Source organism: Bos indicus, chromosome 2, assembly GCF_029378745.1.
Source record: "Bos indicus isolate NIAB-ARS_2022 breed Sahiwal x Tharparkar chromosome 2, NIAB-ARS_B.indTharparkar_mat_pri_1.0, whole genome shotgun sequence".
NCBI classification, from domain to species: Eukaryota; Metazoa; Chordata; class Mammalia; order Artiodactyla; family Bovidae; genus Bos; species Bos indicus.
In genome coordinates, this window is record NC_091761.1 from 132687250 (window position 1) to 132698882 (window position 11633).

The window sequence follows — 11633 nt, forward strand, 5'->3', positions numbered from 1 at the left end:
AAAAGCGTAGAAGCCGCCAAATGCACAGCATACTCAGGGGCAGAGAGTAGACCTGCCTAGGTCAGGAATCAGCCAGGAACAGGGAAGAGGGCTGCGCCTAGCGGCAGACGGTCCTGCGTGCCAGGCTCTGGGCCCACTTGTGCACGTGAGCGTGCGGGCACAGACATGCTCAGAGTCAGCCCCGCCCTGAGACTCTGAACTAGCAGCACAGACTCTTGTTGGCAGCCCGTGACAGGGGAGCCCGTGCCTGTGTGCATGAAACGATGTGTCCACTGGAGGTGAGCGTGGTGGGGAGGAGGGGGTACGAAAGGATGCAGTGAAGAGTTCTGGGCTTTGCTCCACTACTACAGAGCCTAAATAAACTTCTTTGGCCTTCAACAGCACCCAACCCTGTGTGAGGGGACATGGGGCAGTTTCAAGTGGTACTAACAGATATTCACTCGCTCACTCACTCATTCATCCAATAATATCACACAGTAAGCATTACCAGGCCTCCTGGTGGCACAGGTGGTGAGGAATCTGCCTGCAAGGCAGTTCAATCCCAGGGTCAGGAAGATCCCCTGGAGAAGGAAATGATGACCCACTCCAGTGTTCTTGCCTGGGAAATCCCATGGATAAAGGAGCCTGGCGAGCTTCAGTCCACAGGGTCACAATGAGTCGGACACGACTTAGTGATTAACACTAACACGAGGGTTAGCTTAGGTCCTAGGGACACAAGAGTCAGTGAGATACAAGACTGCTGGCCCCCCTGAACTTACCCTGGGGCACTGAGGGCCGCCTGCTCAACAGCCATCCCACCTTCTGCCTTCAGAGAAACCTGATTTTGTCCATGCAGCAATGTGCTCAATCAAGGCTGGCAAGAGTAGTCTCGGCTCAGTGCCCCATCCTTCACAAGGCCCCATCTGGCCTCTCCCAGCCATACCCCTCCTGACAGAGAGAGGAGTCTACAAGGCCAAGAGGATGTGCCCACCGAGCCCACACTGTGGGTACCTGGCACCTCAATATTCCCTGTCCAAACAGCCCAAGCCCACTTCCAGCCTGCTGGAGTGAGTCCCTCCCCGACCCACTCTCCTAAGAGTGCAGCCACTGCCCACATCTCTAGGCTTGATGAGTGGCGAAAGGGCAGCTGTTTGCAGGAGGGAGGCAGACAGGGCTTGGGTGTGTGGGAGTCCTCGTGTGGGACGGGAAGGAACCAGGGCTGGCAAAAGAAGGAAGAGGGGCAGTGAGCCAGGAGCCACATCCTGGCTTGAAACTCTGAGAAGCTGGAGGATTCTAAATTCACACCTGATCTTCCACATTGTTTGAAGGTGTGTCTGTTTGGAAGGTTAGGACATGTTTTTTTATCATTCTATGTTCTTGCCCTAAGCTCCACAAATGTTCAAACTGGCCTGTTCCTTGTGCGGGGATCTGAGTCACTAGCCCTTGCCAGATTCCTTGCTTTCCCAGACTCCTTTGCCGCCAGGAATGATCAAGTGATCCAGACATGTGATCCCAGCAAAGGGATTCTGGAAAATCATTTCTCCCTTGATCATGGAAGAGAAACCTATGAGGAAAGGCTCATGAGGAGAGCTTCCTTTTTCTCTTTTCTGTTTTTGAACACAACTGCTTAAGAACCATCTCTGGGGCACAGGATGACAGAGTGTGCAGCAGCCAGCATGCGAGGATGAAGAAAGACGTAGAGACCTCGGGTCTTGTCGTGCATGCTAAGCTGCTTGTGTCACGTCTGACTCTTTGCAACCCTGTGGACTGTAGCCTTCTAGCCTCCTCTGTCTGTGGGCTGCTCTAGGCAAGCATACTGGAGCAGGTTGCCAGGCCCTCCTCCGGGGGATCTTCCTGACTGCGCTCAAGTCTGTCTCCTGCCAGGCCCTCCTCCAGGGGATCTTCCTGACTGCGCTCAAGTCTTATGTCTCCTGCGTTGGCACTAGCACCACCGAGGTCATGGAGCTTAGGGCCAGCTCTGGAGCCATCTGCCTCTGGATTTTATGCTCCACAAGTCATCAGTGTCGTCATGGTCTTGGCCACACTTTGAGCAGTGAGTGATACAGCAGTGGCCAGCCATCCAAACAAAAACTTTGTGGTTTTTAATTTGTTTTTTGTATTTTTGTGTCTCCTGCGTTGGCACTAGCACCACCGAGGTCATGGAGCTTAGGGCCAGCTCTGGAGCCATCTGCCTCTGGATTTTATGCTCCACAAGTCATCAGTGTCGTCATGGTCTTGGCCACACTGTGAGCAGTGAGTGATACAGCAGTGGCCAGCCATCCAAACAAAAACTTTGTGGTTTTTAATTTGTTTTTTGTATTTTTGTCCATGCTGCATAGCTTGCAGGATATTAGTTTCCCAAACAGAGATCAAACTCGGCCCCTGGCAGTCAAAGTGCAGACTCCTAACCACTGGACCACCAGGGAATTCCCAGAAACATGCTTTCCAAAGACTAGTGACAGAAATCAGTCTGGCTAGAAGATCAGCAGTCTGGCTGGTGACATCTTGCCAGTCTGTGGGGAGGATTCCCCATCAATTCAGTTCAGTTGCTCAGTTGTGTCTGACTCTTTCCGACCCCATGAATTACAGCACGCCAGACCTCCCTGTCCATCACCAACTCCCGGAGTTCACTCAGACTCATGTCCATTGAGTCGGTGATGCCATCCAGCCATCCCATCCTCTGTCATCCCCTTCTCCTCCTGCCCCAATCCCTCCCAGCATCAGGGTCTTTTCCAGTGAGTCAACTCTTCGTATCAGCTGGACAAAGTATTGGAGTTTCAGCTTTAGCATCATTCCTTCCAATGAACACCCAGGACTGATTTTCTTTAGAATGGACTGGTTGGATCTTGCAGTCCAAGGGACTCTCAAGAGTCTTCTCCAACACCACAGTTCAAAAGCATCAATTCTTCAGCTCTCAGCTTTCTTCACAGTCCAACTCTCACATCCATACATGACCACTGGAAAAACCATAGCCTTGACTAGACGGACATTTGTTGGCAAAGTAATGTCTCTGATTTTTAATATGCTGTCTAGGTTGGTCATAACTTTCCTTCCAAGGAGTAAGCGTCTTTTAATTTCATGGCTGCAATCACCATCTGCAGTGATTTTGGAGCCCAAAAAAATAAAGTCTGACACTGTTTCCACTGTTTCCCCATCTATTTCCCATGAAGTGAGGGGATCAGATGCCATGATCTTCGTTTTCTGAATGTTGAGCTTTAAGCCAACTTTTTCACTCTCCTCTTTCACTTTCATCAAGAGGCTTTTTAGTTCCTCTTCACTTTCTGCCATAAGGGTGGTGTCATCTGCATATCTGAGGTTATTGATATTTCTCCCAGCAAAGACTAGTGACAGAAATCAGTCTGGCTGGAAGATCATCAGTCTGGCTGGTGACATCTTGCCAGTCTGTGGGGAGGATTCCCCATGGGTGAAGTTAAACCAGAGGAAATAGAGAATTCTTTGCTATACCTGCATGCTACTTTTACTATTATTGTCTTTAAAAAATAATCTCATTTTGCCTAATGGTTTAAAATGAACTACATCACTATTTAGGGCTTCCCTGGTGACTCAGTGGTAAAGAATCCACCTGCCAAGGCAGGAGAGCTGGGTTTGATCTCTGGGTCAGGAAGATCCCCTGGAGAAGGGAATGACATCCTACTCAAGTATTCTTGCCTGGAAAATTCCATGGACAGAGAAGACTGGTGGGCTACAGTCCATGGGGTCACAAAAGAGTCAGACATGACCTAGCTACTGAACAACAACATATTACTACTATAAATGAAAAGCCAAGATGATTTGCTATTATAGAAAGTAATAAAAAGATTTTTTAAGTGAAATCCATGCTGAAAATAAAAAACTCTAAGTGCCTGTGGGATCCCACATTGGATCCTGGGACTGTAAAAGGACATTAGTAGAATAACCAATGGGACTTCCCTGGTGGTCCGGTGGTTAAGAACCCTCCTTCCAATGCAGGGGACATGGATTCAATCTCTGGTCTGGGAGCAACTGAGCCCATGTGCCCCAACTACTGAAGCCCAAACACCCTAGAGGCTGTGCTCCAGAACAAGAGAAGTCACCGCAGTCAGAAGCCTGAGCATCAGAACAGGAGAGTAACCCCTAGTCATTGCAACTAGAGAAAGCCCATGCACAGCAATGGAGGCCCAGTACAACCAAACACAAATAAATAAGGAAATATTAAAAAAGAAAGTGGAAGTCGCTAGTCGTGTCCAATTCTTTGTGACCCCATGGACTATACAGTCCATGGAATTCTCCACGCCAGAATACTGGAGTGGGTAGCCTTTCCCTTCTCCAGAGTATCTTTCCAACCACAGGATCGAACCCAGGTCTCCCGCATTGCAGGCGGATTCTTTACCAGCTGAGCCACAAGGGAAGCCCAGGGGGAAGAAAAGAAAAACCAATAAAGTCTATACTTTAGTTAGTGGTAATATACCAACACTGTTGTCAAGTCCAAACTCGTACTGCTTACCACACAACACGTCAATAAACCGAGCAACAAGCTGTTGGGGCAAGGAATCGTGACTTTATTCAGAAAGCCAGCAGATCAAGAAGACGGTGAACCAGTGTCCCAAAGAACCATCCTCCCCGAGTTAGAACTCAGGCTTCCTTTACACTTAAAGGGGAGAGGGTGTGGTCGGGTGATGCCAGCTTCTTGGTGTCAAAATCCTTTACTCTTGAAGCTGTCCACACAGGTCAGGTCAGGATGTTCTTGTAAACCTCCAACAGGGCAAATGCTATTCTCTGCTCTGCAACTTTTTATCTCTATGTGAATGGAAAAGTGTTGTATCTTTAAAGATCAGAGCCTTGAGAATGGGCTAGCCTGCGCATTTCAGGCCATAGGCAACATTCTTAACTGGAAGAAAGAGCAAAAGAATACAAAGGTTAAAGTAAAAGAAACAGGTCCAATACAGTCAGATTTGTTCTTCCTATTACAATACTGGTTTCTCTGTCTTAAAAAAAAATGTGGCATGGTTATATAAGATGTTAACACTGAGGAAACAAGGTGAAGGATTATATGGTTCTCAGGTAAGAATTCTGTACTGTCTTTGGAACATTTCTGTCAATCTAAACTCCTTTCCTTCCAAAATAAAAAGGTTATTAAATAAATAATCCAGTGCTTAAATCCTAACTCAGTATTCTGGAGAGCCAATGGCTCTGAGCTGAGGCCTGTTCTCCCTTCATTAAACAAAGATTAGCAGATGTTATAGGAGTACAATGGTATACTATTCTGTCTTAAAAAAGGAGAAGATAATCCCACTTGTGACAACATGTATGTACCTGGAAGACACTGCTCAATGAAATAAGCTAGACGCAGAAAGACAAGTATTGTATGATCTCACGTGGGTGTACCATCGAAAACAGTCAAATTCACAGAAGCAGGGAGTTAGAATGGTAGTTTCCAGGGGCTGGGGGGAAGGGGGAGGGAGATACGAGGACACGTCGGTCAAAGGGTACAAAGTCTCAGTTATACAAGATGAATGACTGTAAGCTCTGAAGATCGAACACACAGCACGGTGACCACAGGCAACAACGTGAAAGGTGGTCGCTCGGTCGTGTCCGATTCTCTGCAGCCCCATAGACTGTGGCCGGCCAGGCTTCTCTGTCCCTGGAATTCTCCAGGCAAGACTACTGGAGTGGGTTGCCATTTCCTTCTCCAGGGGACCTTCCCGACCCAGGGACCGAACCCAGCTCTTCCACATTTCAGGCAGATTTTTTACCGGCTGAGCCACCAGGGGAGCCCATATAGGCAACAATATTGTATTGTATCCTTAAAATTTGCTAAGGGGATAGATATTAAACCAAATCTTCTCAGCACACACAGAAACTATGTAGGCATGATGGATTAAATTATTCAGCTTGATTGATCTTTTCACAAGGTATACATATATCAAAACACCAAATCGTATACCTTAAATATATATAATTGTATATGTCCAATAAAGTTTTTTTTTTAAAAGAAATATACAAACCTTTTGTTTATGAACCTGTAAGTCACAAAGAAAAATGGTTTAAATAACGGCCTTGATTATTAGTTTATGAGAAACAAATAAAAATTGTACCTCAACAACAACAAAAAGATTCAATAGTATCAAACTGTGTTCTCAGTAGAATAAGGATTGAAGGGAATAACTTTCTTATATAGGACTCAAGGTGATTTAACACAAGTTCACGTACCAGCTGAAGATACCTCGTGTATCACCAGTGATAAGAGTCTCATGCACTAGAAAATATTAGATCAGGGGCAAATACAAACATTCTTAGATGAGAAGCAAGTAGGGGTCAGCACTCATGCCTCCGTGTAAGAGATAAAGCAGAGAACTACAAACGTGTTACCTAACACACAAGAACAGTGGGGGAAAATATTAACCCAAGTGACTTTGACCCTAAATGACTGCCATTCAGCTTAGCCAATTCTAGTTGATGGACCCATCAACAGAAAGATGTTTAGTTCTTTGGGTCAAAGACACCTTAGAAACGCAAACAAGAGATAAGTCTGCAACACAGCAGTATCCATGGTAACGAGAAACCACCCACAGTACCCTCCACCCTGACTCTCCTCTGCAGGCGTGTCCAGTCCTTCCCCATGGTACCCCTGTTTATTTCTGAGTGTCATTAGGAAAGAAGTGACCATAAACGATCTTCTGTGTCATTCAGTCTCAAGTTCAACATGACAGCATCATACGGATATTCTACAGGAAGGGATACGGGGCTGCTTTCAGCGACGTCACCCCCAGAATTCAGTACCATCCAACAAACACTCATGCCAGGCCAGCCCCCACCCACATCCTGGAAGGACAGACATCAGTGGAACATAGTGAAGGAGTCTCGTTCTGCTGGGGAGCCATTCTCTAAAACTCATCTAAATATCTTTGAACCTGTATTGATGTTTGACCCTATGGGATGGCAAGACAGCAGAACAAATCAGATGTGGGATCAAATCCTGGCTCTGTGATCGTGGAGCTTGATGGCCCTGCCCAAGTTATTAAACACCCACCCCACCAAGCTTCAGTTCCTTCCCCTGTGAAGTGGGGCGAATAACAGTATAAACTGCATAGGATTAAATCACAGAAAGCGTACACGGGACATGAAGAGCTAGCCGCAAGAATAATGGTCTCTGAACAACATCCATGGCAATTTCTATAATTTCTTGGAGAAGCAAATCCAATGATCTGGTTGCTGCAAACCTAACTGATCACCCAGGGAACTTTTTAAAATATAAATTCCTCGGCTTCCACACACCTGAGAAATTCTAAATTGGGCCAGTCTGGGGCAGTACCCAGGAACCTAGGCTCCATGATATACATTTACAGTGTTTCACAGTGCCTAGTCTGCAGTGGGCCCTCAATAAATGCAGGCCTCATCCCTGGCCTGGACCATTGCACCAGTCTCCTAACCACTCACCTGTGTCCACTCTTATCCATGTGTCCACCTCCGGAAGCCAGCGGAATCCTTTGGAAACGTGAAATCATGGCACATCACTGCCCCCAAACCCTCTACAACTCCCCATTTCTTACCGAATAAAATTCATGAACAAGGCCATACATCAGCAGCTCCTGGGCACACATTAGAAATACCTAGTGAGCTTGTGAACAATACATAGGCCTGGCCTAACCCCAGACCAGCAGAATCAGAATCTCTAGGGGTAGGGCGCAAGCAGGGCCGTTACCCCACATAGAGGACACCCAGTTACAATGCGATTTCAGGTACCCAGTGAATAACTTTGTGGTATAAGTACGTCCTGGGGAATATGGGGACATATTTATACTGAAAAAGTATCTATTTCTTGTATATCTAAAATTCCAGTGTAACCGAGTATCCTGTATTTTCATTTGCTAAACCTGGAAACCCTAGGCCACACATTAGCCTTTCTAAAAAGCTCACAGTGGGGCTTCCCTGGTGGCTCAGTGGTAAAGAATCTGCCTGCCAATGCAGGAGACATGGGTCCGATCCCGGTCAGGAGGATCCCACATGCTGCAGGATCGCTCCGCCTGTGAGCCACAGCTACTGAGCCTGTGCTCTGGAGCCCGGGATCACGACTGCTGAGCCCACATGCTGCAGCTACTAAAGTCCGGGTGCCCTGGAGCCCGTGATCTGCAAGAGGAGAGGCCGCTGCAGCAGGAAGCCAACCCACCACGACTACAGAGTGGCCCCCACTCAGCACAGGGAGGAGCGCGTGCAGCAACCAAGACCCAGCACAGCCAAGGCTAAAGAAACAAATTAAATTATATTTAAAGAAAGCTCACAGTGAAACGGCCCCCATCACCTCTCATCTATTCCTCTCCCTCAAATCCCACCACTCCATCCTTCTCCTTTAAAGAGTCAGCCGCCTTGCCTGTCTCTACAGCTTGCGGTTGCTGTCTGCCTGGGATGCCCTGTCTGTGTCAGACACCAGCAAGCCTCCCTGACCTCTGCAAGAGCACCTTTTCCCAGGGTTCCCCTCGCCCTGCCTTACTGTGTCACTGTAGCAACCACACGACATGATGTATCATTTGTTTGGCTGTCCATCTCCCTTCCCCCACAAACTAGACTGTCAGCTCCATGACTTGTTGGAGACACTTTGGTTCTTTCCTCACTGTCTGTACAATGCCTAGAACCCTGCCAGCTACTCAGTAAATTCTGGCTGAATTAGTTAATGGGGGATGAAAAGACCCTTCCTTCCAGCACAACTCCCTAAGCATTCCCGTGGGAGGAGCTGATAGATATCTTGGCTGAACTGGGTCTTACTTGTGGCATGCGGGATCTTTAGTTGCAGCATGCGAACTCTCAGTTGTGGCCATGTGGGATCCAGTTCCCTGACCGGGGATCAAACCCGGGCTCCCCCTGCACTGGGAGTGTGGAGTTTCAGCCCCCGGAACACCAGGCACGTCCCAGCCCCAGCAGAGGTATCTTTTACTGAGATGAGAGCAGCTAACGTTTACTGAGCTTGTCCTGTGTGCCAGGCAGCATTCAAAGCACTTCACCTGCATATGCTCATTTCATTCTCATGACAACCCTTGTAGGAACCATAACGATCCTCATTTTAAGAGGAGGAAAGTAAATTTTTCAACAGCAGACCTCAAAAACCTCCAGTGCCTACACCAGAGGGACAAATGTACTTTCTCTACGTTTCCTTCCTGTACCCTGGATTCTGGGTCAGGTCCCATGTGCTGCTCATTGCTGGGGTGAGGAGGAAACTGGGGTCAGGGGTGAGCACCGCGCAAAGCTGTAACTGCTCCAATGTCTGCAGTCAAGAGCGTTTGACACAGGGTCTCTCTTGAACTACACACAGGGCAGGGCTGTTGGGCAGAGTGGTGCCTGGAACCATAAAGCCAGTCTGGCTAAAAGAGACACTGAGCCCAGGAGGGCTGGCTGGAGGTTTTCTGTCCATGTTCGCGTCCATGTAGTTATTAATTCTGCAACTGATAAGGCTCGCGTGCTCAGAGATAGACCTCCCATGTGCACACCCATTTGACCCTCACAGTGGCCTCACAGGAAAGGAGAGCTGCTACTCTTTGTCCTGAGTGGCCAGTGAGATGAGGAGACACAAGCCTAGAACATTCCACAAGATGCATGAGTCACAGACTTCTTGGAAGCTGGTCTCTGACCCTGATCGGTGCCTTTCCCGTTCACAGCACTGGGCTGTCTTCACCTGGAGTAACAGCGACAAGCTTGTGGCCGCAGTGACTCACCCTGGCTCACCACTACTGCTTTGGGGGCAGGAGAGAGATGGGCCCTAGGCAGCACAGCTTCTCCCTGTGGACAGAAGCTCCGTAACAGTGGGATGACGAAGGAGGCTGGGCCCTGCCCAGATAAAGAGATAAAAGACCATATATTCCTCATTCTCAAAGTCAAGAACTCCCTGACCACACATGCACAGAAAGGCTCCTTGGAGGTCAAAAAGGGAGGAGGGATCACCTCATAGTAAGTGATATCAAGTACTCATAAGCCTCTTCACCAGAATCCACCTTGGCTGAGAGACGAGCACTGACACATGGGGGGATCCTGAAAGTGAAAGCGATACTTGCTCAGTCAGGCCTAACCCCAGGGACGGTAGCCCGGTAGCCCGCCAGGTTCCTCGGTCCATGGGATTTCCCAGGCGAGAATTCTGGAAGGGGGTAGCCATTCCCTTCTCCAGGGGGTCTTCTCAATCCAAGGATGGAACCCACATCTCTCACACTGCAGGCAGATTCTTTACCATCCGAGCCACCAGCAAAGCCTCAGAGAGGATCCTGAAACACACCAAATACGGACTCAGAATCAGGCAAATCAAAATGATTGGCCAGAGAAAACCTGGAAAAAATGCCATAAAAGTAATTCAAACTACCACAAGGATGCAACTTAGCAACTCTGAGTACTGTACTCTTGTTTTCCTCCTAATGAACACCTCACTTGTTTAACTACTTTCTGTCTTTGTGGGAATTCTTTTCTGCACAGCCAAAGGGCCAGGGCCTGGTCACTGGCCACTGGCTGACCTAGTGGCCAGGATCTGGTGCTCTCACTACAGGAACCTGGCCTCAGTCTCTGCTCTGGGAACCCAAGCTCCACTCCAAGCCACTGCAGGCCGAGACCACCTGAGATCACTGTGGCTTCTGCACAACCTTGACCTGAGCCTCAGTTTCCTTTCCTATAGAATACATGTGATGAGAATTCACAGGATTGCTAGAGGAATGCGGTCCATTTACACGTTTATGGACTCCAAAATCACTGCAGATGGTGATTGCGGCCATGAAATTAAAAGACGCTTACTCCTTGGAAGGAAAGTTATGACCAACCTAGACAGCATATTAAAAAGCAGAGACATTACTTTGCCGACAAAGGTCCGTCTAGTCAAGGCTATGGTTTTTCCAGTGGCCATGTATGGATGTGAGAGTTGGACTGTGAAGAAGGCTGAGCACCAAAAAATTGATGCTTTTGAACTGTGGTGTTGGAGAAGACTCTTGAGATTCCCTTGGACTGCAAGGAGATCCAACCAGTCCATCCTAAAGGAGATCAGTCCTGGGTGTTCTTTGGAAGGACTGATGTTGAGGCTGAAACTCCAATACTTTGGCCACCTGATGCAAAAAACTGACTCACTGGAAAAGACTCTGATGCTGGGAAAGATTGAGGGCAGGAGGAGAAGGGGATGACAGAGGATGAGATGGTTGGATGGCACCATCGACTTGATGCACGTGGGTTTGGGTAGACTCCGGGAGTCGGTGATGGACAGGGAGGCCTGGTGTGCTGCGGTTCATGGGGTCGCAGAGTCGGACATGACTGAGTGACTGAACTGCACTGAACTGAACACATTCATTATATCATTCTGAACCAAGTACTGGGTTCAGAATCATTCTCAGTCCCTGGGGCTGGGCACACGGCAGAGGACTGACTCTCCTGGCTTTTAAACTCTAGTGGGGACCGCAGGCAATAAACAGAAACGGGAAGATAAACCAGAACAATTTCACAGAGTGAGAAGCACTACAATTGACATAGAACAGGACGCAAAGCCTGGAGTGGGATTCCCCAGGCACTTAAACAGTACCTGGCACACCGTAGGTGTTCAGAACTATTTTTTCTCTGACTGGACATGCTGGGTGGATGGGGAAGACTCACAGATGCCACCCTAGGGTGGTGGCGGGGAGGGTGGGGGGGAGGAGGGGTGGGCGAGGTGGGGCACCGGCAGG